This window comes from Lissotriton helveticus, chromosome 7 (genome assembly GCF_964261635.1).
Source record: "Lissotriton helveticus chromosome 7, aLisHel1.1, whole genome shotgun sequence".
Classification (NCBI taxonomy): domain Eukaryota; kingdom Metazoa; phylum Chordata; class Amphibia; order Caudata; family Salamandridae; genus Lissotriton; species Lissotriton helveticus.
Genome location: NC_136068.1, coordinates 780,880,165 through 780,907,464, shown reverse-complemented (window position 1 = coordinate 780,907,464; position 27,300 = coordinate 780,880,165). Strand labels below are relative to the sequence as shown.

The 27,300-nt window shown below is 44.5% G+C and overlaps 1 protein-coding gene across 5 annotated transcripts in view; it reads right to left on the bottom strand.

Moving 5' to 3' along the window:
- Positions 1 to 24,024, bottom strand: part of LOC144769184 (uncharacterized) — a 4,448,662-nt gene extending 4,424,638 nt beyond the window's left edge. For all 5 annotated transcript variants that reach the window (XR_013598674.1, XR_013598675.1, XM_078653198.1 and 2 more), the window contains exon 1: positions 23,895 to 24,024. The gene's annotated coding sequence lies outside the window, so the exon portion shown is untranslated. The remainder of the gene's footprint in view (positions 1 to 23,894) is intronic.
- Positions 24,025 to 27,300: the final 3,276 nt, after the last annotated feature.

Below are 27,300 nucleotides of genomic sequence, written 5' to 3'. Positions count from 1 at the left end.
TCTTTCCCTTTTGCAAACAGTGAAGGATAGGTAACGCAGCCGTCGTGCCTATTTTTCTCCCCCACTGGTTTTATTATTTATTTGACGGCTTATTTTCGGGAGACTCCCTCTCCCACACTGATTAACTGTTTTTGGCCCCGAACTACTGTTCGCGGATTGTTTTCTGGAGATTCTCTGTCTGCAAACAGGAAATAACAGATTCCTCTTTACGGATAGTGAAAGGGTAGAGGACGCAGACTTTTGCGCGCCTACTTATTCTCCCCACTGGTTTTATTTTATTTTATTGGTTGTTTTTGTTATTGGTTCATGAGGTATTCACTGCCTGCAAACAACGTAGAATAGAAATATTCTGTCTAGTCTTTGCGCGCAGTGATAAGATAGGCAGTGCTGACTTTTTGTCCCTCATCGTGAGCTGTCATGTCTGTCTTCTCCCCACTGGTCGATAGCTGGTTCAGCCCGGACCGTTTATTAGAGGTGGATCATCTAGCTCCGCTGGAAGGCACCCCTAATAAAGACATGTTCGTAAACTATGGATTAGTTACCATAGCCTATAGTAAACTGTGGCACAGGTATACCAAAGAAAGCCAAGAGAAACAGTGGCCACTGATAGGATCCTTCGATCTTGATAAAATAGAAACGTTAGAAATAGCCCTTCGTGATAATAAGACAACGCCCGTTATGCTCGACTGCCTCGGTATGTGGCGCAAAGAAGCAATGCAACGAAAGAATAGAGACGAGGACAGAGCAGGTAAAGGAACATATCAACAGGACGACCTCAGAACACAACGTCCCGAAAGTAATCCCCCGACACTACGCACAGGACGGCCAGACTTAGGGCAAAACCAATGTGCTTTTTGTAGATATGCCGGGCACTGGAAAGCCCAATGCCCGACTCTCCTGAGCGTGAATAGGAGCAGAGGACCGACAGGAATAACAGGCCGTCAGAAAGGGAAAAGGCGCGAGACAAAGATGAATCAGACTGACTTGAACAGGCCAGATAGAACCACCACGTTCGATTATGCCCGATGGCACAGATTTCGCCAAGCCGATTTCAGCGACATGTTCGAGTCCTCATAGATCCAACAACGATAAGACGGGAAAACCCAGTGTAGCTCTAAATTGACAGACGACAAACCCCGAAGAAAACAGAAAGAATAATGTACACACATGATCAAGCATCCTTACGTTTAGCCAAGTAGGGAAAAGTTTAGGGTATTTCGAGGTAAGGGTTACACAAGTATCCTTCGCCGATAGGACTAGGGATATTGCCTATGTCTGAAAACCTACTACCTCCTTTTCTTCCGCATCCTTATAGGCATATAACTAAAGCCTGCCCCATTGCTCTAACAAAAAGTATGCGCAGCATATAGAAATAAGATAATTATGGCCAATAACTGTTTTTATGTTTGTCTTGGGTCTTTTTTATATAATATTTGTACTGTCTCCCCGTCTGAGTTTGTGTGTACGTAATGCATGAATCTGCGTCATCCCTCTGCCTGCGTTATCATGGTACTTAAACTTCTGTTAACAGAAGCTTTAGCATGGAACAACCTGGAAAGAAAGGAGTGGGAAAACGAAATCCGTAGGCCACTTATGAACTTGAACTTTTATTTAACATAACGAACAAGAAACAAATAACAATACGTAATAATAACACTTAATAATGCCCTAACAACAGAAAACGTTTGAAACAAGAACGGTAAAACTAGAAAATGAAAGTCAGCAGAACATTCGCCCCCCCATTCTGGAACCTTCCAAAGTAGGGCAGGGTTACGGCTACGCCCAACCGGCAGCAACCCATATAAGGCGGGTCCTGCTGCCAACAGTCGGTCAGGAAATCATAACATAGGGTGGAGCCGGAGGAGAGACAGGGGCCGGCAGAGTCCGGCCGCAGCGGCCCTGGGTAGTTGCAGGCAGTCCCGCCACATGTCCTCCCGGTCCGGCCACCAATGGCCAGGGACCGGGGCCAACTGGATCCGGCTGCAGCCGATGAGCCAAGGAACCCGTTCATGGGGCCAGAGCAAGGGGCATCCGGCCGACATCCACCGGAAGCCCGGTCCAGAGAAGGACGGGACACTTCTTTCTTTTCCCCTCCGTAATGGCCGCAGCAGCACGCCCGGCGCCACTTGAATAATGGCTGCGACAACTCTGGGGGAGGGATGTCTTGTACATACCTCCGCGAAAATTAGTCCAGGTCGGGCTGGGAGGGAGAGGCGACGCGGACGAGCCTCTCCCACCTCCACGGATAGGAGGTTTCCCAGCCCCCGGCCCAGCGCCGAACTCCTCCAGCCAGGCGATGGTGCAAATACCTGCGTAGCACCGAACATACCATGGTGGCGCCCCAGTACTTGCGCAGCACCGAACATGCTCCGCAGGTGGCCATACTTCCGCAGCACTGGGCATGGGACTTGTGGAGCACAGGGTGTGGAGAGACCATCGTGCATGCCCATGAAAGAGAGCGGCATGGAGTGCACCGGGAGAGGGAGATGGCGCAAACGAGTCTCCCTCGCCCCCCAGGTGGGGGCGCCACAGCTGCGCCCTAGCCGAACGTCCTGCTTCCACAACACGGAGTTCCATTCTCTATTTGTCCCCAGAAAGGTCTCTTCCACTCTCGCAGACTCGACGAGGGGGGCTGCTGCAGGCCTCAAAATGGCGTCTGGGTCCGCTGGAAGGCGGGCCTCGGCCGCTAGAGTAACTTTGAACAGCAATGTAACTCGGGCGCTTGCCCACCGGGGCACGAGCTCCCACCTCCGACAGCACCCCCACAGCCTTGAAGATTCTACAAACGTCCCAGGAGCCCTCGGCCCCTGCAGGCTTCCGGTAAGGGACAACTGCCTTGATCGCTAACAAAACAAGCATGACATTGCCACTCTTTCTGTTAGCATGAATTCTTGAACTGCCGAAAAGGACTCTGGTCCAACTGCCGGTTGTAGGAAACATTTTTTTCTGATGCTACTTCCGGACTAACCCGGCCCCGCCCAAAATGGCGCCGGTAACAATAGGAACTTACGAACGCCACGTGGTGTTTTCTTTTTGCTAATAAAGAAAAACTTGATTTTCTGAGACATGTACCTGATCCTTTGTACACTTGACGAGAAAGAAAGAGAGTTCACTCGACGAACATATAAAAGGACTCCGTTAAAAAAATGTTGATTACAAATGTACGATGTATTATATTTTTTTTAGCTGATGTATAACCTCGCTTATGACGCACGTACACGGTATGCATATAGGAAATCTGATTGCGACTAGTGTGACGGTGCTTCTAAATTATGAAATAAATGCCCCCCGATCCCCCAACCAATTTATAGACATTTTAGTTTCCTACGAGTGAATGAATAAACCTTTCTAATGTTTTTTAATGCTGCAAAATAACCCCCTACTGTACGCACTTTAGCCATTGCCGTGTCCGGCCAAGTACGACTGCACCTTCATAAATCTACATGCTGAATGATTTTGCAAAATAAAGGTTTTTCAAACTATGAACGGGTATTACATGCTTTATTTAAAATATGGGATCGGCGGGAGAGTTCTTTTCTGTGCACCCTACTCTGCTCTCTCTTTAAGGTTAATAGAAGATGGTTGCCCAGCCCCGGATGGAGGATCGAATCTGAGACACGACACTCTGCCGTCAAATATGCGACTGACTCAGGGACTCGCGCATGGAGAAAGACCTCGACTTCTGGGGATGGGTAAAAGCGAAATGGTGTAAAAGATGGAATATAAAGGTTGGGTAAAGTGAAACGATGTAAATGATAAAATATTATAAAGATACGACACTCAAAGGTACTAGGGAACAGAGTTGACCGAAGAGCTGATAAACCTTAGAACATCACAGCGTTGAAAGAGGTTTAAGGACCCCAATAGCTAAATACACCTACCAACTGGAAACCTCACACTAAGTGCTTCTGATTCTCTAACGTTTCCCTACTCACAGCCTATAAGGTCACACTGCCCCCACCCCCCCCCCCCCTTGGCTCCAGAAACCAAAACCCCAGGGATTCTATCCCGAGGGGATAAGACGAGTATGAGGTAAGTAAACGACTTTCGTACCCATGCTTTTGATATGCTCGAATGTTGTCCCCCTCCCCTACCCTCTTTTTTCCCCCTCTACAGGCCACACCGGAATCACGACCGAAGTATGGTGAAGATCTGAAGCCTCGCCATGTCTGATACACGAAGCGGACTAACACTGCCTGGTGGCACCTAAACACACCCACAAACTGCTCTTTTTACCAAAAGAGCCAATAGAGTTTATGACATGATGAAAGCGATCACCCTTGATCCGTGTTGCGTGAATGGACACCTGTCACGTATGTCTGAAACTATGAGATGATGTTTGTGTATGACTGACGCGTTGACTTAACTAATTAACGGACCGAGAATGCAAGAAATGCGACACAATGGTGTCTTTTTTTCTCGATGCATGTCCCCTGTACCCGGCCTAATGCTCGTCCATCCCAAACTGCATGCTTTCAAAATTCTAACACAGACCCATAATGCCTTATGTTGCGTAATGCGCTGAATAGCCTGTCTTAATGCACGGCCACTCCCCATGTCGCACGTGTACTATTTAGCCTGTTGTTGCACATCTCTCTCTCTCTCTCTCTCTCTCTCTCTCTCTCTCTCTCTCTCTCTCTCTCTCGCTCTTCCGAACGACTAAGCACCTAAATTGGCAAACCGCCACCCCTAGTGCCTCACCAATTGGCCCCAAATACCACAAGTATTTGCTCAAAATTTATCCTAAGTAAAAATCACCCTGACGCCGTGTCACTACCTCTCCTTTCTGCTAAATTGATGAAACCGAGATTTGGCCAAGAGGGACAGGACAGGTAAGACGACTGAGGTTCCCTAATCTGACCCGAAATAAGGGAACTACATGTCAGCGGCTCGGATGTATGACGTTATAACGCATACTTTTACTCCGCAGACCATTACAACGCGACTTTTACACCGCATACCGTTACAACGCATAGCGCCTTGGGGCGCTGGATAGTGGTAAGTATAATTTACTATTCTAACTCCAGTCCCCGTGGACCCTAGGGAAGGTGTTGGATAGTAAATTATACTTATTACCTATCCTAGAGCGCCCCCCAGCGCAATGCGTTGTAATGGTATGCGGAGTAATGGTCGCGTTGTAATGGGTCTGCGGAGTAAAAGATCCGTTGTAACAGGTGTATACCCAGCGGCTCCTGTGTTATAAAAAGATGCCTCAGATAACGCGACCTTCCCCGTCCCGAATTGTCGCAATACCCAAACAGTAAAGGTGATCGAAACATCCCCATCTTCCCAGAACACCCCCAGTTTCGTATCAGCTGCCCCAGACGGGAGTTTAAAACTGCCCCTCACCCCCGGTTGTAAGAGATGGGTCGATTTACGCCCTTACCACAGTTTTCTATGTCCCTAGTTGTTTTCCACAAGACCCCGGTTTTTAATTAAGTAGTCAGGTTGTAAGAGGCTATGTAGGAACTAGAACGATGTTTGCAAAATTAAGATTAGACCGAAGTGAAGAAATCGTTGCAATGAACCCTGTTGAAAGTAAAATGGAGACTTAAAAAGAGAAGGCTGATCCGGCAAACCGAGAAATGCCGATAAGGCTGAAAGATACCCCTTGACCATGGCAACAGCAAATCCTTGCTGCGCCAGAGAAAGAGCAAACTGCAAAATGTCAGACAAATGAGCCTTCAAAGGGTCAAAATCTCTCCCCCTACACCAAGAAACAAATTTAGACCACCTATACGAATAAATGGACTTAGTGGAGTCACGCCTGGCAGAAAGAATGACATCCACCACATCGTGAGGGAGAGAAAAAGAATTCAAGTTGCCCCGTTCAATCTCCAAGCATGAAGGTGTAATGTCTGGAGGTGGGGGTGTAGAACCTGCCCCTCCATCTGAGAGAGGAGGTCTGCCCTGTGAGGGAGACGGAGCGGCGGGTGAGAGGAGAGGTGGAGAAGGTCTGTGTACCACACCCTTCTTGGCCAATCCGGGGCAACCAATATGACTTGGGCCCGGTCTTGGCGAATCTTCCTCAGAACCCGAGGAATCAAGGGTATGGGAGGAAACGCGTAAAGGAGTTGATTTTCCCAACTCAACTGAAACGCGTCCCCCAAAGCTCCTTGCATCGGAAACTGGAGACTGCAGAATGACAGGCAGTGAGCATTCTCGCGAGTGGCAAATAGGTCCACCCGAGGAGTCCCCCACATCTGAAAGATGCCGTGAACAACCTCCGGGTGAAGTCTCCACTCGTGGTCGGCAGAGAACTGCCGACTGAGACTGTCTGCACGAACGTTCTGAACTCCGGCCAGATGATTTGCCATCAGACAAATCTGATGGTCCTGAACCCAGGACCAGAGACGCAGAGCCTCTCTGCAGAGACACTGCGACCCCACTCCTCCCTGCTTGTTGATGTACCACATCGCGGTCGTGTTGTCCGTCAAGACTTGAACCGACTGACCGCGAAGGGAAGTGAGGAAGGCCTTGAGTGCCAGACGTATTGCCCGCAACTCTAGAAGGTTGATGTGAAGCAACCTTTCCTCCGGAGACCAAAGTCCTTTGACCTCCAGGTCCCCCAGATGAGCACCCCACCCGAGAGTGGATGCATTCGTTATCACTGTGGCCACTGATGAAGGAAGTTGAAAAGGCTTTCCTTGTGACAGATTGCCTTCCACACTCCACCAAGACAGACCTGCTGCAGTTTCTCTGGAGATCCTCACTGACTCCCTGAGATCTCCGTTGTGCTGATACCACTGCCTGCGGAGGCACCACTGGAGTGCCCTCATGTGCCAGCGTGCATTGACCAACAGAATGCAAGAAGCCATCAGACCGAGCAGACGAAGGACCTTCAGGACTGGAACAACCGCTCCATTGTAGAATAAAGAAATCATTTCCTGTATGTCGTGAATCCTTTGAGGTGGAGGGAATGCACGACATACAGTAGTGTCCAGTACAGCACATATGAACAGGTTGCGCTGGGAGGGCACCAGGTGAGACTTGGGTACATTTATCGAAAAACCCAACCTGTGCAACAACTGAGTTGTCTCCTGCAGATGATGAAGCACATTCTCTGGCGACTCCGCCTTGATCAGCCAGTCGTCTAGATAGGGGAACACAGGAATCCCCGATCTTCTGAGATGCGCAGCCACCACTGCCATCACCTTGGTGAAAACTCGAGGCGCAGTAGTAAGCCCAAAAGGAAGGACCGCAAACTGGTAGTGTTGCGATCCCACCGTAAAACGGAGATACTTTCTGTGCAACTTCAGAATGGGGATGTGAAAATACGCATCCTGCAAGTCGATCGACACCATCCAGTCTTCTTCCATCAGCGCTTGAAGAACCTGTGCAAGTGTGAGCATTTTGAACTTCTCCTGTTTGAGATAGAGGTTTCTGACACACCAGGGAAGCGCCAGGAGGCGCCTAAAAAGAGAGCTCCGCTCGGCGGAGCGCGGGGGTCACTTGAACTTACCGGCCCAGAGGAGGGGGGTGGAGAGCAAGCCCCCACTGTTGCCGCCACCGCCAGGAGTCCACTCGTGCAGCCCACAGCGCCGCCGCTCCGGGACTACATCTCCCGGCGGCCCTAGCGGCGGCGCTGCTTCTGACACACCAGGGAAGCGCTCCGCGGGACGCCGGGCTAAGCCCGGGCAAAGGGCGGGCCCTCTACGGCCCCCAGAGGACCCGAGAAGGACGGGACGGGTCACCCCACTTGGCTGCACCAAAGGAGGAGGTACAAAGACGCTTAATTCTTCTTATCTTTACCGCTTTGGACTGCCTACTGTTGTTATTGGAGTTCTGTCTCCCAACTACTATGTCCATCTGGGAGGAGCTGAATGCCCTGTGTGGCACAAACTATGGCCCGGATCTATCAACTCCCCCCATAGTGGGCAGAGACACTGTCCAAATAATTTGCACTCCCCAGGATGTTCCTTCACCCCCCGAAACTATCCTTTCTACCGACCAATTGTCCTGTAGCCCCTCATTATCCCCTCCCAAACCAACCCTATTAATGTCGGACAAGGCTGGGACTCGAACAAATGACTCTGTATCGCCCCTCCAATTGACCCTACTGGCGCAAATAGAGCGATTGTTAAACTCCGCATTGTCACCCCTGGTTGCTAAAATCAATGATTTGGGGGACAGATTGACCAGTATCGAAAAAACTGTAAATATGATTTATACATTAACTGAAAATACTGCTATACCCATATGCTCTACCCTCACTACCAACTATGAAAAACTTAAGACCATTGCTCCCAGGAAAGTTCAATCTTTTGACTCCCCTTTTACTACACCCAATCCAAGTGGCAGCAATGCTACTTTTAATCCCGCACATGTCCCCAACATAGTTCCTAGGATTTCTCAAGAAAGAAGGCATCGAATCAATCTACCCCCTGAAGCCGCCCCATACGTCACCGTTCTTTCTGGGGTCCCTCCACTCAGTCAGGGCAAACGTGAATTACATCAGGACTTGCTGAATAAAGCCATCTTTTGGCTAAAAAACAACAGACCGCTACCACCTGCTCTAGATGGCGGGATCCTGAGCGTCAGGAGGGTGGGGTGGCTAGGGATGTTGCCCAAAGATATTCCAGGGGACTTGATACTAATTAAATTTAAACACAGCAACATTGCCCCCTATTTACGATCTACTCAGCCCAAAATTGGAGATGGTCCCATCTGTATCGGGGACCTGTATGACTTTTATCCTGGACCCCGAGCACCGAATTATAATACCTGGTGAAAAGGAGTCTCTGTTTATCTTGGGTTATTATTTTGATTATCGTGATTAGTTGATTTGCTAAACTTTAGTCGGTTTTCTTTTAATCTTGAAATGAATTGTTGAGTTTTTTATGCATGTATGTATTTCTTTCTGTCGCTTTTATGGTTTTAAACTCAAAAACCGAATAAAGCTTACTTGATTTGATTTGAGATAGAGGTTCAAAATCCTGAGGTCCAGGATTGGCCGAAGCCTGCCATCTTTCTTGGGTATCTGGAAATACCAGGAGTAGCACCCCTGACCCCTTTCCTGCTCTGGAACCACCTCTATCGCACCTTTTTGGAACAGGACTTCTTCCTGCCGGAGAAGCAGGTGGTCCTCCGAACAATAACCTTGGCAAGGAGGGTAATTGGGAGGGAACTCTGAAAAGGAAGTGCATACCCATTCTCTATGAGATTGAGAACCCAAGGATCTGATGTAACCGATTCCCAATCTCGTAGAAAATGAGTAAGTCGACCCCCTACCGGACCCACATGATCCAGAATGGTGGATCTAGGGCTGCTTTGCTGAAGTAGGTGGGGGTTGGGTATTATTGGAGGAAGTAGAGGAAGAGGAGACTTGACGTCCACGTCCACGACCCTTCTGTCTACCTCTATAAGATTTGTACAGAGGGTTTTGTTGCTGCTGCTGTTGTTGTTGGCCTTGTCTGAAGGGACGAAAGGAGGATCTACCAAACCCTCTAAACTTCTTAGTGGTAGAACCTCTTTCCTGGAGACCCAAAGACCTTGCAGTAGCCCGGCTATCTTTGAATCTTTCCAAAGCCACATCTGCCTTCTTCCCAAAAAGGCCTGTCCCATCAAAAGGCAAGTCCATCAAAGTGGCTTGAACGTCTGCAGAAAAATCAGAAGATTTTAACCACGCAGCTCTTCTGGTGGCAACAGTAGAACCCATAATTCTGGCAACAGAGTCCGCTGTATCCATGCCACTATGAATGACTAAGCGGGCAGCAGCTTGAGTGTCGGAGACTACCTCATTAAAGTTCTTTCTATCATCCTCAGGAAGCTTAGATGACAGTTGCTTCACAGAGTCCATCAAAGCATGTATATACCTCCCTAGCAGACAAGTAGCATTAGTAGATTTCAAAGCCATGCTACTTGATGAAAAAATCTTTTTAGCAGATTGGTCCAATTCTTTTGAGTCTTTGTCTGCTGGTACTTGAGGAAACGAACCTGCCGACCTGTTGGAACAAGCGGCCTGTACTACCAAGCTCTCAGGAGAAGGATGTGAAGAGGGGAATTCAGGGTCACCAGGAGCCACTCTGTAACGTCTCGCTACAGATCTAGAAACTGCAGGAGCAGTTAAAGGTCTTTTCCAAACTTCCATTATTGGTTCAGTCAAAGCCTCAGTAAATGGAAGTGTAGGCTCAATAATGGATGAGGGAGAATGCAAAACCTCTGTAAGGATATTAGGTTTGTATTCCACAGTAGGTAAGGTCAGATTAAGTATATCTGCAGCTTTCCTAATTACAGTGTGATAAGATGTCACGTCCTTTTGATGGAGCATCAGAAACTGATGGTAAACCCCACTCAGGAGAAAGTTCTAGGCCACTGGCACTATGAAGGTCTTCAAAACAATCTCCCTGATCCAGAAGCTCACCTTCCTCCACTTCAGGATCATCATATTCCTTTTCTTCTAAAAGACGTTGAGCTCTACGTCTCGACCATTCTATACGAATCGAAGTCGACGGATCCGGTAACGACTCCGATGGAGTCGGATCCGACGTCGAGCGAGGAGCTGGAGCAGCAGGATGAGATTCACGAATCGGTGTGGTATTCCGATTGGATTCACGAGGTCGATCCGGAGTCGGCGAAGCCGTATGCGGAGTCGACGACCTTGGCGGAGCCGTACCGAGCCAAGGTGCATAGGGCGTCGTCATAAACGGCATAAATGGGGCCGGGCGTAAGATTGAGGAATGCCCAAATTAAAAGACAATGGACCCACGGGACCAACAGGTGCGCCGGTAGGGTACATAGCTCTATTATAGACCCCAAACATTGCATTAAGAAAATGTGATGGGTCTTCTCCCGGACCAGGAAAAGGAGGATACGAACCAATCGGCTGTTCCGGAGGAGGTCGTTCCGGCATCGGTTCATCCTGTCCTTCGAGATTTTCAGGGACTTCCACGGGAGTATGAGCTCGAGGAACCTCTACTTCAACCTCATGATCCGAAGAGTGATGTGATTCCGGATCAGGTTCTTGTTCCGGAGTCGGGGAACAATGAGGAGATTGTAAAGGAGAAGGAGAAACGAAGTCCGTATGATGTCTTAGGGATTTTTTCCTTTGAATCCGAAGAATCTTTACCAGAATGATGTCTGGAGCTATGTTTCCTCCTCTTGTGCTTCTTTCTCGAAAAACCCGAAGCATGACCCGAAGTCGACTTGGATCCGGACCTCGATCTTCCTCTAGACCTCGATCTTGCTCTGGATCTCGACCTCGAAGCCGACTTCGACCTCGACTTCGAATGCGACTTCTGTCTCGACTTCGAGCGTCTCGACGTCGACCTCGATGATCTCTCAGTTTCTCTTCCCTTCACTTTTGCTAGAAGTTGTTTTGCTTCACGTTCACGCAAAGCCTTTGGAGTCATTTTGACGCAGGATCGACAGTTTTTAACGTCATGGTCTGATCCCAGACACCATAAACAATCACCATGTGGATCGGTGATCGACATCATGCGAGCGCATGATCCACATTGCTATATCGGATTAGTTTTTCCAAAGATTTTTAATGTAGATAGAAATGCAAAGGGTTCATTTGAAATTAACAATCATCTGAGTAGATTCAGAAGAGAAAGTTTTTCAGAAATTTTGGGAGATATTTTTGGTGCAGTAATACCTTTTGTGGGTATAACCCTGAATGCAGTTAAAATCAGAAAAATGTCTACAATTGTTGACAAATTGTCTACTGATACTGCTAATGGATTCCAATTAGTTGATACTGAACTTATTGCCATGAGATCGATGGTTATGCAGAACCGTCTTGCACTTGACATTCTTTTAGCTAAAGAGGGAGGAGTTTGTGGAATATTACATGTCCAGCATTGCTGTACATATATTCCAGATAAGAGTCAAAACATTGAGATGTATATCAAGAATATTACAGAATTACATTCAGAAATTGTACCATTAGAAGATGAAGATTTTTCGGAACGCTTGAGCAAAAGATTTGCAGCAATCAAAACCTGGTTTCAAGAGATTGGTAGTTCAATTTTAGGCAAAATATTGTGTCCTTTATTAGCTATAGTTTTTGTGATATTTTTGCTAAAAATTAGTTGCATGTTACACAAAAGAAAGAAGTATCTTAGGGAAAAGAAGAGGATTTACAAGCTCAGAAAAGAACAGGAAAAACAGATAGAATTAGAAGAGTTTCGTAGGTCACAATATGAGAGTTACAAACACACAGCAGAATCGAAAGTTTAGAAATACTAATACTGTGATTGTCCAAAACATGTTCAAGGGTTTTAAAATTTTGCTAAAATTTTGGGTGTAGTTTGGTGATTTTGAAATCACCAGATGAGGGAGCTGATGGAGCGAGATTCAGAATGATATTTTGTTCTGGCTCGCAAAGTTAAACTTCCATAATAATATAACCGTATTAACTGATTTGTGATGAATTATTAACCAACCTAGATTAAAATGCATTTACACAACATGAAGGACTAACTTATGTGCTCTTTGTTGCAAAAGCAAGTGCGTTGAAAATAATAAACTAATCTTGTCTATTGTATTTGTCAATATTAAATGCGGCTGTTTTAATTAATGGCATGTGCTTATTTGTGTGCTTATGTTAAGTCTTACGTCTTTTATGTGGCAAAGTTTGTGGAGATTTCTGTGGCTTGTGCTTAGCTAGGTAACATAAATAAATGGGTTAATAATTAGCAAAGGGGGTGGGTAACAGAATGGGTCTCAATTCTCTAATTAATTGATGTCTTGTGTTTGTTTAAATAATAGTTTTCGAGTGAGGCCCAAAGAGTAAACTGAAAAGATGGCGTTGTCAAAGTCCTGTCCAGAGAGAGCAAGAGCCCTGCATGGAAACTTTTACCACGTTGAAAAATATTAGCAAGCTCAAATGAAAATTGTTTTACGTGCTCTTGGTGAGACTGATTCAAGGACAGGAAGCGGCAAAGTTTGCCAAGCTAAGGAAGTCACGGCCTGTGACTTGTGTAATGTTTCATTTTTAAGGAAGCTGCGTGACTTGTGAATAAGAGACAATGGACTCTAAGAAAAGCCCGATCTAGGCTTGGAGAAAGGTGATGACACCATATGAGCTGACATCAGTCAGCCAATGAGGACACTGGATGGCCGGGAAAAATATATTTTTTTGTGAGATTAGTTAGACAGAAAGGTATAAAGCTTGGCCCCTTTGACAGGAGGGCGCTTCTCGCTTTCCGATTCCTGATGGGCGTGTCGTGCTGTTGGACTTTTGGCGCACGTATGGATAACAGGCTTTAATGACTTTACCTTTAGGAGAAGAGAGTTTAGTCAGGGAAATAGACTTAGGGAATGGAAAACGGTTATTTTGCTCTAACTCATACATGCTGATATGCTTTGAAGATGTCAGTTCAATAATTCATTTACCTTAATTGATGCTGCTTAATTTGCTAATAAATAAAGATTTCCTAATGAGAATGCACTTTCCTGAATAATGAAGTTAAATAATAGATTTTTGAAACGACAAGCTGGTCTTGTTTATTCATGGTCTAGTTATCATCAGCTGATCCATTTGCCTAAGTGACTTAATTAATATGATAAATGCATAAAACCATGGTAAGAAATAATAAACTGCAATTGTATATATACATATAAATAGTTTGTGAATAGGTTTTATTAATTAGGTCACATGATTCAGTCGCCCAAAAATTGTCTCGTTTGTTAAGGGCCTTGTGAGTGTTTTATGATTAATGGTGAGTATTATGATTGATGGGTAGCGTTGGTGAGACAGTTTTTTTATAGGGGCGCTGGATCACTGGTGTCGGGGTACAAGACCCATAAGGGCCAGGAAAAGAACAAATCATCATTCTCAACAACCAATCAGATGAATACTAGTCAAGACATGAGCCCAACAGGAGAATAACACTTCCTCTTTCTTCCTACCAGTTAAACGGAAGCAATTGCATCCAGACTTTACTTGTGCTTTTGATCCAATCCTAAATTAACCACACACTGTGAATAATTAACCTTCCTCATAAAATGAGTGAGCAATATCAGTAGCTGTCACAACATAATATGCTGCAAAACACTGACTTTCCGTTACATGCATGTGTAAAAAACATACTGATAATCACATAATGGCATTCAATCATTTTAAAGTATAATGCAAATAAACTATACATTTATCTTACCACTCCCTTCCTTAATAGAATTACGATTTTCCATCACAATACCTAGGACAGTTCACAATGTATGTCAAGACCAGATTCTGCATGGTGAAAGCCTACTGATCACTAATGATACCAGCACCGTATTAGAATTTCCTGAAGATCAAATCAGTCAACCAGTCTGTGGCATTTATGATGTCCTCTTGGCTGCATCTTAATGCAAATGCTTTCAGAGCCATAGCCTCTCTAAAAAAGTGAGCCCAAAAATAGATAAATTAATCCTGATGCCCATCTTGCTGTAGTTCGTAATCGAACAGCTGCAAACGGCTTCTTGATAGAAATGAGTAACTGTTGTTCTCCTGGTTGTCTAAATTCCACCGTCTGATTCTTGCACACCTTTAAACATCGGACAATTAAGAGCTTTGGCGTGCTGGGGAAAGTAAGGTAAGTGATAGACCCTGTATTGGACTTGGTCTTTATAGCCACCATAAAAGTGACCCCACCCCTCCAGAATAAACACCATAACCGTTACATCCGGTGCTCGCACACCTGAGAATTATAAACGGGATATCAAGCACAAGAGCACATGGTGCTCCTAACATTCCTGGGAGACATTTCCATAAAATTGGGGAATGTCAGATTGGAGTGAGCAGTCTGGAGGTTGAAGTACTACACTGAGCCAGAATGAAACAACATATTGTAATTTCCTCTGTGCGTACACTGGACACACCGGTGGCAAAAAGGGGGGGAGGGGATTATGGAAATGGGACTGGCTTTTCTGATGAACATAGATTTGAAGTTCGGTACAATCATAGATGTCTGCCTAGAAAAACGGACAGAGAACACACGTAAATATGATTGCAGGATATTCCAAGGTGGATGGGCCATGCCAGATAACTATGTAATGGGGGAATGTGGGGTGATGATGAATATAATCAAATGTGTCCAACATAACGAAAATAGACCTCATATCGAAAGTTCATACTGGGCAATATTATTGTGCAACAAATGCCAGATGTTTGATGTTGTTGAAAATCAATAAAAATACATTTAAAAAAAAAATCAAGCACAAGGGCACAGCCAGTTATTTAGTATTCTTTTCTAGAAAGTAATTCCTTGTCAGGCCATGAGTGCATGAAATCCAGGACCAAGTTGTAGTACCAAGAGTGCAAGCATTTCAGTTCAGGCGGAATCACTATTGTAACACCCACAAGGAGGCGAGACACCAATGTATGTTCCCTAATCGAGACACCATTGAGAGGGACAGGACCCACTGAAATGGCTGTGGAAGGCATTGGTTGTTCATTAAGCCAATCCTTTTCCTGCCATCTCCGAACAGAAGTTTAGGATGTGAACAATGTATTCTCCAGGGGATCCAAACTCTATCCCAAACACTAATGGGCCCATCTTTTTCTTTATAGCTTATTGCTTCATCACAGACTCTGTCTAAGCTCATTGGATATATATCCTGTAGCATGGAATAAAAGTTCTTGGACTTCTCAAGGTATCCAGAAATCCTCCTTGTCACAAGGCAGGTAGACCTCACTAGGACCAGCTAGTGGAAGCTCCGTGTTAATCACTCAGAAAGTCTGGAAAATATCAGGAAAGGTCAGAAGAACCAAACCCACACTGACTCTCTCCAAAGTGTATTATCAGGTGTAGAAGACTGAGTTTCTGTTGCAGTATCCCTCCCACGTTTTGCCTGATATCTGGCGCAACTTTGACTTAACATGTTCTGGATTGCTGCTAACTAGGTCCCCAACACCAATGTTCTTTCCCTAAACTGTACGATTGTTCCACAATTGTAAACTCTTTGAGGTCCCTTGTACGTCCCTAGTAAGTGGTACCCTTGGTACCTAGGGCACAGAACCTAAAGAGGGTCCCTCAGGGCTGCAGCATGACTTGTGCCACCCTAAGGGACCCCCTTGCCAAGCTCATGCAAACTGCCATGGCACCCTGCTTGTCTTGGTGCAGAGAAAACCGAAGAGCTGACATGGCACACATCCCTGTATGCCATGCCTGCCAGCACTATATGTGGGATAGGTAAGTCTCCCTTATGGCAGGCCTTACAGCCCTAAGGCAGGGTGCACTATACCCATGAGAGGGCATATCTGCAATAGTGGATATGCCCCGTTGAAATCTAAGTTCACCCTTATTTATTAACAGTGCACAGGGAAGTTATAACGAGCACATGGGCTGGACACTCGTCACTACAAGTTCCCCATCTGCATGATGGTTTTACTGTACCCCAAGGTATTTGGTACCAAACACCTCATCTTAATAAAACCACACTGATGCTAGCACTGGATTTATTAATAGGTGCACTCAGAGAGCACCTTAGAGGTGTCCCCTGAAAACCTACCGAATACTAGTGTGTTGACAGACTGGCCTCCACCAGCCAGCTACCCTAGACAGGTTTCTGCCCTCCTGACGTGACAGCCTTCGCTCTCATAGGACAGGAACAAAGCCTAATCTGGGCAGAGTTGTTCACACCTCGTCCAAGCAGGATGGGCATTCCAGGGCCAGAAACATCAAAGGACCTGCCGCATTTTATATGCGACCCTGGGTCTCTCGCTATAGTAAAGGTGCCGCCCAACCTGCCCTGACCCAACTTTTTGGCAGCAAGACAGGCGAGAAAATTAGTTAGAATAGGAGGTGTGCCCACATTCAGCCAGCACCACCCCTAGGGTGAGCCAGCTGGTGTGGACCCCACTTTACAGAATTCTACATCTTGTTTTGGAGAAAATTGGCCTACTAGGGTCAGCGAGGGTGTAGTCCCCTACAGGCCGGCTGCCCATTGGATACTACCCAGTACTCCTCTTAACGCCCATAAATTGAGTATTTAGGTGGCACCCCTTAACCCTGAACTTCAGATTTGAAGGATCAACAGAAGAAGGATGAAGAAGAGTCATTGGCTGGCGAGAACTGCAGCAGAACTTTGGCAAAAGCCTCACCGTCCTCAGCCTTCTCTCGTCAACCACGAAAGAGTGAATCGACCTGCGAGCTGGAGAACTGCCAAAGCTTTAGATAGCCTGTCAGCACTTCACCCAAAACCAAACGTTTCCCTTGTAGTAGAGGAGCTACTCTCCTGTAGTCCGCAGGTACCAACAAGCAGAGTCCGGCCCACCGCCCTGCAGCTCCCCGGCCCGACCAACGCAGCAGTCAACCAGGAGAAGGTACTCGGGCTCTGGAACGTCAGATCTATTTCCTGCCGAGTGTGAAGACACCAGGACCAACCGGAGCCATCCCATACCAACCCCCAGAGTACCGGATGCCCAATACCAAACACTGCACCAGGACCCAGCAGCTGTCGAAGGGCATCAGCAGCACTGAGATCCATTTTGAGAGTGGCTCAGCTGCCTTGATTGCTCCTCTTCCATCTGTTTGTCTCTGACCGTGAGGGGAATCTTTGCGCACCTGCCTAGACGACCGAACCACTCTGCTCCCGGGCCCTCCACCCCGGGCCCTATCAAACCGGCTACACCCCCAAGACCCTCAAAACCTGAACCCCTGTTTGGGAGCCTTCGGAGATGCCCACAAGTCCTCCTATACAGCATTTTCAGGTGCGCCCTTTCTCCTTAATGCCAGTTACCAGCCTCACTAGCACCCTCCTCCCAGAAGAACCAAGGCGGTTGCTGAAGAACTGATGGTAGTACTTTGAATCTTGGCCCACTACTATTCCAATTCCAGGAGGTGAACCCCTGAAACCGACTGTATTTAGAGATATATGCATCTTTGACTTTTCCTCCCATAGGATTGCAATGTGCGTAAAAGCGCACAGGTCTGAAACATTTACTTCCCTGTGCATAATTTTATTAAAAACTGTACTTACCTTGAAACAAAGTTCTTGAGTTTGAAATATAAAATTAAAAAGAAGTGGTTCTTTTTCTACATTGGTCTCGGATTTATTTTTGAGTGTATGTCTCATTTATTGCCTTTGGGTACAATAAATGCTTAGCACTTCCCTAGGATAAGCCCAATTGCTTGCCAACAATACCACAGAAGAGAGCCTTAGTATCATCTACTTTAGCCTCTGTAACAAATGTGTGACCCACTAGACTCTGCACAGTGTGCTTCATTTTAACACACTATATAGAGAGCCAGCTTCCTACATCAGGACAATATCTGTTGACTGCCTCCACACCTGCGCCATTAGTCTGGCGATCTTACCAAATGGAGGGAGAATGTGTTACTGCACCCAAATCCCCCAGTTCTGCTTGTAGGTGTCAACCCTCAGCTTCTGGGTATAGTCTGCAATTGTAATACCCAAGAAGCTAGCAGTTTAACTCGAGGCAAAGAGATCTACCTTTCAGTGCTCTCATTTGTCCTTCAGGAAACAGAAAAAGTCTGGGTGCAGTTGCAAGGCACAGGAGAGACTGAGAAACATGGAACTCGATGGCATGAGTGCTATTTTTCCGATGTGGTTGAGAAGCACTTTAAGATCTTCCTTAACAACTTCAGGGTGTGGAAGCGCATTGCTGTAACAGTGTTGACTCAATTCTTCATTTCCAGTTTGTTGCCCACAATGATCGCAAAGTCCCTGACATGGGTGTTGGGTGAGGGTGTTGATCCCAGTTTAGACAGCCACCACTTGGAGTTGAAAGGTGAGGTGCTATTGCTGAAGATTACTACCTCTGTCGTGTCGTTGTTGAGCCTTTACTTTATCCATGTGGTGGTAAACTTGTTTCTTGGGGCGGGTGTCCTGACAGAGAGGGAAACTATTAGCTGGGCATGATCGGCTTAATTGAGGATGTTGATGTTGTTCGAGTGGATGGCATTGGACAGCGGGATCATGCATGCGTTAAGTGTGGGACTGAGTGAAGAACCTTGCTCCACGGACAAGTTGTGGGCTACTCAGGAGTACATTGCTAGGCTGACAGGGTGTTTTCATTCAATTATGACGAAGCAGGCCCAAAAGAAGGCGGGTCTTTGGTTATTGATTTCATGGGGTGAGGTGTGAGACAGTACTGAAATCTGCCAGTGGATCCAGGAGGATGAAGGCCGCCGATTCCCCTCTGTCTAGGATCATGAGGAGTTCGTCTGTGGCGGTCGATGAATGCAGTTTGAGCATGAAACTGGATGGAGTGGTATTGAGGAGCGGATGGGTGTTGAGGTTGATCGTCACAGATCAACAGTAGAACAGTACCAAGATTGCTGTTGTTAAATTATAAATCTGACTGCCAGTACTTGGATAAAGGATAATACGCTTTCTTTTAAGTTGCACTGGGCACCTTTGGTGGAGTAACCCTACCCTTGTTGAGTCTCACAGTAGTCTTTGCCAACAAATAAAGAGTAAGGCATTCAGCAGGAAAGACTAAGGGAACAAAACAAAGGGAATCTCTTTAGCAGCTGAATAATAGTAATTTTTGTAATCACAAAAGGGAAAAGTGAGCCTCGATCTGGAGGTGCAGGTACATAAAACGCACACTGCAATAAGGAAAGTATTACCTACACAATTCTCAACCAAATGCTTCCCTTAATGGGCATCAGTTTCCTTAAGCTGTTCAATTCTGCTCTAAAAAGAGGCAGGAAGCAACCCAACAACAGAATCTTCTGTGATGTCACACAGTCACCTGTAAGCAGTGCTGGAATTGGAATACATTTACTCCAAGAACCGATTATTTGGAGACTAATGTGTGGCAGAGGAAAGGGGGTGGAGTCACAAGGAGCCTGAAAAGCAGAGTCCGACAGTCAACTTACAGTACTTTTTTTATTAAATATCTGACAGGGTTACAATACCTGCTGCTGAATGGATCTTTTGGTGCCCAGAAATTTTGAGGGAAATATAACAGCACAAAGGTAACTCTATTGGTTAACTCTGTTCTGGGACAGTTCAGTCACAGTTTTGACTCATAAAGCAGCACAGAGGATTAACGTGCCTGCAGCAAAGCACATTGTGTAACACACAGATCACAGATTTATATTTCTTTAGATCAGTATGTGGGCTACTGCTTTTGAAACTGAAATTACTTTGTCACTTCTAGTTCACAAGTTGCAAGCCTTTTAATATAGCAAAGTGATCTACAAACTCAAAGCTGTGCGTTTAGATCTTTATTGTTTTTCTCAATCTGTTGTAATTTTAAAATTGGATTCCTTTGAGAAGTAATAAAATATTGTCAGCACAGATAATAACAATCCCTATGTTCCGTTTTATATCCTGAGTTTGTGTTTCTTCCGACCATTCAGTCTTAATATATACTGTACACAAGTATGGATGATATGTGGTTCCTTCACCTTATAACCTTCACCTTATAACCTTTGTTGTCCTATGTAACATTTGCTGTACATTTATTTACACATTTGTATGATTTATTGTACCTGTGTGTGTGATGTAAAGCACTCTAACATCCTACACTGGGATGAGTAACCCTATGAAAAGGATTAAATTAAAAAAGTAGGTGCCATTAAAACAATATTTGTTTAATTTCTCACACAGACAGATAAACCTTGCATTCTTAGAGAGCAAGCACATCTCTTACATAAGGAGTTGAAAAAAGTTAAAAATGTGCCTCCAGTAAGTTCTCCTAATTACCTGTGAAATAGTAACAAGCTACATACCGTGTTTGCTTCCATTGCATTGACATCTAGGTGTTGGGCTCCAGATGGCTTCCAGCCAGGATGATATTTAAACTACAGAAGTGGTGGTGGGTCTTTAAATTGGGCCATTGATCTGCTCGCAGCAAATGTTAAAATAAGAAACCCCCCTCACTGCCTTCAAGTTTCCTGTACCAAACTGACTGCAGACAACTTGCCAGCACAGCTGAATTATGCCCTGGTGTCTGAATATAACACCAGGACGAATTCTGCATATTTCTCTGGGGATATAGCTGCCAGAACAAGGATCCAGCAGGTTCTCTGTATTTTCCAACACTGCCTGTGAGCATTGCATTTTCTTTTACCTTTGCCTTGTCAATATTTTGAGAACTGTGTACCTTTTTTACACACATTTGCAGAGAATCAGAAAATCAACTGGAATACGTGACCATTGCTCTATATACTTTTCAGAGAAGCCAAGGATTGGATGACCATGAATTTTGAACATCATTCTGACCAGTTTCAATACCATACCCTTTTTTAGGTCAAGCCTAGGTAGAGCATGCTCTGTCTCTTTGAGACATACTGTATTCACTCTATGGGCTTACAGCTCTCCCATAGGCTTGCTAATTGCTGGCTCCATTGTCACTCTCTTATTCTTTATTCCTATTTGTGTATGGCATGCATTTGTCATGTCTCTTTTAGTGTCTATCCCTCCCCGAGAGCGGGGACAAGGTAAAATATCACTCCACTAGTTACCATGATGGCATGTGTTTGTCAAACTACTATTTTTTATTGAATTGGAATTATAAGATCAGTCCTGATTTCCTTTGAGGCTGCGTCATTTTTCTTTTTATGTCACGTTAGTGCCTTTTAGAAATGTATTTTTGATCTGAGCGATCTGCATTTGTTAACAATCGTCATGTATTTAAATGTTTGGTTTTTTTGTAGTCACAGGCAGAACTGACAAAGAGACTAGAACCAGGTTACCTAGTTCTAAAGTCGGCAGCTCTAAATGCTACGGCACATCCTCTCTCCAAATGTTGCTGGGTATAGGCATAAGTCTGTTTGGCTGGGAGTGGGTGAGGTCCGAAATTCATCTTTGAAGCGAGTTGCCAGTGACAAAGCCTGCTTCCCTAGGGCTGTCTTCATTGTCTCCATTGTAACGCACTCGCCCTCCCTCCTACTGTCTGTAGGTTTCGGTGGAGACTCTCTAGTTGGTCCTTCCCTTCCACCCAGCTGGACTCTAACCCCCTTATTTTATTTAGATTTGCCTCTTTTAAGAGACCACAGTGAGGTGTGGGCAATTCATCAACTCTGTATAAATAAATAAATCATCTTTGGTCTTGCCAATATTTAAGATCAAGTGTCTTCCGGTGCAGACCGGGAACCATCATGGCTTGACTGGGGCAGGGAAGACTGAATCGTAGTTATGTGATTATCGACTGATTGCTTTATTTCCCCTCAAAGAATCACTGCCTATGGGGAAATCAAGAGATCTCCTGACAAAGCCGATGCTGGTTACAGAGCAGGAAGTGCTGTCCACGAGCAAGTTATATGTTCACTATGCAGGTTACAACTTAACACGTCTTAATCTTCTACAGAACAAACTAGTCTTTCAGACTACTGGTAACATATGGCTGCCTTTACTTGCTCACCCCCGTTAAGAGGGGGGGCATCTTGCTAGAAGCGTTTGCCTTTAGATCGAACAGTTCTGCGCTTTTATTCCTTGCTGTTCAGGCATAAAGTCTCTAGTTGTGAAACTGCGCATACGTGCACCTCTTTATAAAGCACTTTAGTTTGGAGAGTAGAGGGAGATATAGGAGAGGTGATCAACGAAGAATTGCTGCAGAGGCAGTGAATGTTAAAATGTATGTTCTTAAATGCACACATACCGTGGATTTTTTTCCCTGTACATTTTTTTACTTTTAATAATACTTCTTTATTAAGCAGCAAACTCAATTAGGAATTTGAGAAATCTGGAAACAGAAACCTATTTCTAGCAGCGGGTCTCCCCCTCTTGAGACACAAAAAATTACTGTGAGCCATAGCAAATTCAAAGAACGAAGCATAGAAAATCATGTTCCAGCTAAAAAGCACACCGGCGTGTTTCTGCTTTCTTGTGCCCACTGCTGGGGATCACCAGCTCCCATGCTTGGGTGCTTTTGTATGGAAGCACAGTTGGACATGCTTAGATTTAGTCCAGGTGGTAATTCTATTCTCCCCCTAAAGCAGCAGTTCACTTCCATGGAGATGGCCTTGTTGGTGTGGGAGACATTATACCAACATATGAGAGAATGTTATTGAAAAATGGCCTATACGTGAGGTCAGCTTCACCCATCAGTGCTATAAGGATCTGTTCTATTGCTAAAATAAAGATGTATCTACTTTGTCTGCCCTGTTTCGTTTTTTTGTTTTACTTTTTGCTTGCTTGTCTCATAAATCCTAATGAAAAAATCTGAATTTTAAAAATGTATGGACTTCACAAGAAATAAGTTTCTAATCAAATATGTTTGATTTCTTAGAAAAGATCTGGAGCCCAAATTGTTGATTGTGGAACCCGTAGACTTGGGTTTTATTCCCAATCTATCACTTGACTACATTGTGTATTCTTGGACAAATCCAGTCATCTTCATTAATGTGAATCCTATCTGAATAGTCTGAAGAGGCATAATAAAGAGAATCCGTCTTGGACCCTTGTGGCATACCTGAACGTTTATTGTGACACACAATTCCACACCACACAATTCAACACCACCCAGTATAATTACACTCCACATCATACCACTCAACGTAACATGATTCAACTCCACTTAATTCCAATGTACTCAATATCACATAAATACACCCCACATAAAACCAGTCTATACCACATAATAACAATCCACATAAATTCATCCCACACAATGCCTCATCATTCCAATCAGCATATTTTTACAACATCGCACAATTCAACTCCACACATTTCCATTCCACACAATTCAACAACTAACCACATAATTCAACTTAACAACACAATTACATAACACATCACATACATCTAATCCACACCACAGAACTCTACATCATGCCAAAAAATTCCAATCCAACCCACATAATCCCACTCCACACAACGTACTTCCCCTCCATAACACAAGGGTAAAAGAAATTGTCATTTACAACGCCAATAGCTCTAACTCTTATAAACACTTTGTCAATGGTTGTTAATTACTATTAGGTCTGAGGCCGAGGGGCCCAGCCCACTTTTCATCTCGTAGTACAGCACCACGCATCTCTTACCAGTAAAGCCGAGACCTCTCTTGAACCGCCAGTTACAGCACAGAAGTAACAAGTCCAAAATTGCCCTTGGAAGTCCGTTATTTCGCCCTCGTGCTGCCAGCGAGTAGGCCCAAACACACGCCCCTGAAGTCCTTTCTGCAAATCAAGTAGGTGGAAACGTGCTTCAATTGGTAGGACTTGCAACAACAGTGGATTGGCTAGCCCGTCTCTTATGGGATTGGTGAACGGGGTGTTATGGTAATTGTTAATTGGCTGTTACATTTGGCAGACTTTAATATGAAGTTATGATTGGTTGGCGTTTATGCTCGTGGCTCCCGCCCATACCAGCTGAGAGCCGTCCGGTGCGCAACCACCGAAACGTATCACCTTCAACGCAATCCTTAGCTTTCTCTCTGTTGCCGTTGGGACCCCAAAGTGACATTCGCTAGTGTGCAGAGATAAACCTAAGACAATTTTCTTCTTGCTTCTCACACATTCTACGTAATGAGCCTCTCAACACTTTAAAAAGCGGCAGTTATTTTAAGATGTGTTCCCGATTGTAGAAGCCAAAAAGTCTACCAACGGACTGAGAGCGAGGCAGCAGTTCGACGTGTCTCTAAATTCGGCTTATTCAACACTCTCCACGCAGGCCGCGTTTAAAACAGCGTATGGTAGTAGTCACAGGACTGATGTAACGTAGACCGTGGGCGAGCTACCGAAATCTTGAACTTGAAGTCTGGTTCTGTTGGATGCTCGAGTCCATAACAAGCCGAGCGTGCTTGGGGCTTCTGCCTCCTCCTCCACGTACCTGATGTGGCTTTAGGGCTAGAGTTGCAGACTGTTCATCTGGGTAACCTGGTTCAAGTCTCTGAGTCTGCTCCGCATTCTGTGGGTCTGGGCTTGTAACCTACTGGCTAGAGGTCTTTGAGACTGGTGGGGAATACACGGACTGAATTGCAGTAGTGGAACATCCACACATCTCCTTGTTGTATTATTCTCCTGCAATATGTTGGATATCTTACATTTGCTGGAAAGAAGCAGTACTCGGTGAGATAAATTGGACATTATCCCTGATGAAAAAACCCAAAATGTTTCGAGACAATCATAAGGAGTTTAGTATATTGCCTTTTCCTTCAAAACTGGCTTTGGAAAAAATCTGCTAATGCATTGTTTCTTAGAATTGATAGGGAGTACATAAAATATAAATCATAAATATATCTGACTAAAGGGATATTAATGAAGCGAAGACGTGTTTTAGTATTAATATAGATTACTGTTTTACATGGGCCTTTTCTACAAGGTCACCCCAGATTTTTGCCTTCCTCTGCTGAACTTACTTGTAACTCCTCAGTATTTGGTACTACATGTACCCAGGGCCTGTAAATTAAATGCTGCAAGTGGGCAGCAGCACTCATTGTGCCACACACTAAAGTAGACATGTCACATCTGAAAGAAGTGTCTGACACTTCTGCAAGGACACAGTAGTGTATTTCCAAATATGGAGAGCAGCCCAGTTACACTTTCATGTTCCGTTCTGTCACGAACCAATCTACCTGCTAGCATTCCATTACATTAGCATGGAATGTGAGCTACGTAAGAAACAACACAAAACATCCCCCTTTCAATATTCAAAATAGAACAAAACAGGAATAACATAATCAAAGATAACTTGACAACAGCTACCTACAAGATTAACAATTGTAATAAAGACTACTCTGCAGGATATCTTCAGGAGAATATTTATTTAACAAGCAGGTACACAGGATGCATCCACATATAATGAATTCTAACTGGTAACTGACACAATGCCATCCTAGAATATCATGATGTCATATAGAACATCTGTACCAGTAAGCTAGATACCATATTACTAAGATACCACATCTCCCTCCTTTATATAACGATAATAATGAATAACAATAAAGTATAATATGGAAAGAACAACTTAATAGAACACTATGGAGAACAAGGAATAGAAAGGAAAATGATAGCACATACTAATAGTAAATCAATAAGCAAGAAAAAGTAAAGGAAACTACACAGCAAGAAAAATAAATGGACATACTAAAAGTCAAAGTAGTAAGCATCTATAATACACCATCCCCTCACTTTGAAAATGCAGTTCACATAACATAACTCCTATACCTCACTGGTACGTTAATTACTCTCCCAATGCGTGTTGTCTGTACAGTGTTCCCAGAAGATAGAGAATTATCTCCAACAAGGATTGAAGGAACAATGGAACAAGAACTCGTCGAAGGTTTTCCCGAAGTAGAAGCAACACTGTTATCTGTGGCAGAATGCATGACTTCGTCCCACATCCAGTTCAATGAAGAAGAGTCAGTATATTTCCCAACATTGTTGGTGTTATTATACAATGACATTCTATTGTAATGCCACACATTTCCATCACTCAATTTAGCTGATTTAGAGTATGGTGACGTTACTTGTAAAGGTGATGAATATTTGCTGTCATCTTTCTTAACTTTATTTGGTAATTTCACCTTGACCCAATCACCAACTTCCAACCTTAAATCATTGGTATTATGCATTTGATAAAACTGGGTTTTGCCTGAATCATGCATTTTCCTTATGTTGGATCTAACCAAAAGCCGGTGACCATTTACTGAGGATTCTCTTCACATTCCACGCTACATTATCCTTGCAGAAGGGTTCTCGTCCCCTAAAGATCCTGAAAGGACTGTATCCAGTACCTGTGGGAGTGATTCTATACGCCCACAATGTGCATAACAATTCTTTTTCCCAGTCTTTTCCTGCTTTTTTTGCAGCTTGAATACTGTCCATAATCACTCTGTTGAATCTGTCAACACAACCATTACCTGCAGGATTATAAACTGGAGTGCACTTCTTACAAATGCATTCCTTTCTAAAAACTTCAAGTATTTTTCAGAAGATGATTGAGGACCATTATCACTCAGAATTTCCTTGGGAATACCTTCACGAATGAACAAGTTTTGTAATACATTCACAACATGTTTGGTGTAAAAAATATCCGTAATATCCACTTCAGGCCATTTTGAATACTCAGCAACGATTACAAGAATATGTTTAATGTCACCATCCTTGTTTTCAATGGGACCCAACCAGTCTATACAAAGATTCTCCCATGGATTCTCTGGAATAGATCTCAATCCTAGAATAGGTCTAAGTGTCTTGAGAGATTTGTCAGAATTAGAACATATTACACAGTCTCTAACAACATTTTCAGTGTCTTTATCTAAGCCAGGCCACCAATACAGCATTTTAATTCTAGCTTTCAGTTTAGAAATCCCCAAATGTCCTTCGTGGTTGATTTTCATTATCCTCATCCTCAAGGTGGTGAGCACTAGAATTCTATCGCCCCTGAAAATGTATCCATTATCGTCAATAGACAATTCATATTGGATCTCCCACATAGCTCTTAGAT